Below are 1,413 nucleotides of genomic sequence, written 5' to 3' on the forward strand. Positions count from 1 at the left end.
GATTCTTCACCGGGGTCAGCTAATTCTATTTCTTTAACTATTGCCGGACCATCATAGATTCCATTATTCCCATCGATAGGTATTCTTTGGGCTTTTGTGTACACAACCTTTGCTTCCCCTGTGGTGTAAGATTTGAAATGTTCTGGTGCAGGGTGCAAGTCTGTGGATTCTGGTTGTGCGTTGGTTTGTGCTTCCATTTCTGCTTTCTTGTGTTGTCGAGCTAACTCTTGGTTTTGACGCCTCCTTGCAGTGCGGCTCAACTTTGGCTTGTCTATGATCTCTAATTGGGCTATGTCATGGGGTCGTGGTCTACACCACATAACATTTTGGAGATATTCACCCCAATTGTCTACCAATTTTCGATGAGCATCGCATGCTCCTATATAACTGAGCCATTCTGCTGAGGATCTCTTCTTGTTTATCCTAGCACGTACATTGGCTCGATATCGACGCCTCTTAAGGTTTTTCTTTTTCTTATTTGAGACCTGCTTTTGATTTGCATTTAGATCTGGCTCACTAAAGGAGTCCTCGTTGGTGTCCTCTTCACTCTCGGAGGAGCTATCATCGGTTGATGTGCTCGATCCTTCCGAATGTTTTGACTGTGAACTTGCTCCACTCTCTAATTCATGAGATTCAGAATCCGTTTCACTCTGGGAGTCAGTGTCCAAGTCGTGTTGGTCAAAGTCTTCTATTGAGCTATCAGTGTCACTGTCAGATTGGTCCACAATTGCCTTGCCCTTAGAAGATGCATGTATGGCACTTATCATGTTCAGAGGTGCAATTTGTGGTACCTCTTCCCCCTCTGGTGTGACCCAAGTGGTTCCTCTATTTCCCCAGGTATCTATGGTTGCAGCTAGGTGTACCCAATCCACATTGTCCGACTCAGTCATCCCAGGTAGGATATCCATATAAGGAGAATCTTGGCCAATGTCTGTATCCTTCTTACAAGTGTAACAATATTGTAGTGGGGCTGAGTGAACTGTGGTGTCAGAGCGATGATCAATAATGGTTTTACTCCCTAAGGGGTGTACCTTACCAGTCACCAAATCCACTCTAAGGACAGAGTCTTGGAATTGCAAATAGACATGATTTTTAGACCAATCGTGAACCATTTGTGCTTCCCTCATGAATGGTCGTCCTAAAATCATTTCATATGACATAAGGTGTTTAGAGAAATCCATTACAATGAACGTATGTCGCACCTTGTATCCTAGAACTTTGATCTTAAGATCCTTGAGCATCCCCATAGGTTTGGCTATGGTACCATTTGCCATCTTTACCACAATGTTAGTAACACTGAGGCGGGGTTTTCCCATGGATTCCCAACAATCTTTTGTAACGATGCTAACTCCCGCACCACCATCAAGAATTCCCTTTATAGTTAATCCCTTGGTAGTGATGGGTAGGGTCGCA

This window comes from Adiantum capillus-veneris, chromosome 22 (assembly GCF_014529385.1).
Source record: "Adiantum capillus-veneris isolate H3 chromosome 22, ASM1452938v2, whole genome shotgun sequence".
Classification (NCBI taxonomy): domain Eukaryota; kingdom Viridiplantae; phylum Streptophyta; class Polypodiopsida; order Polypodiales; family Pteridaceae; genus Adiantum; species Adiantum capillus-veneris.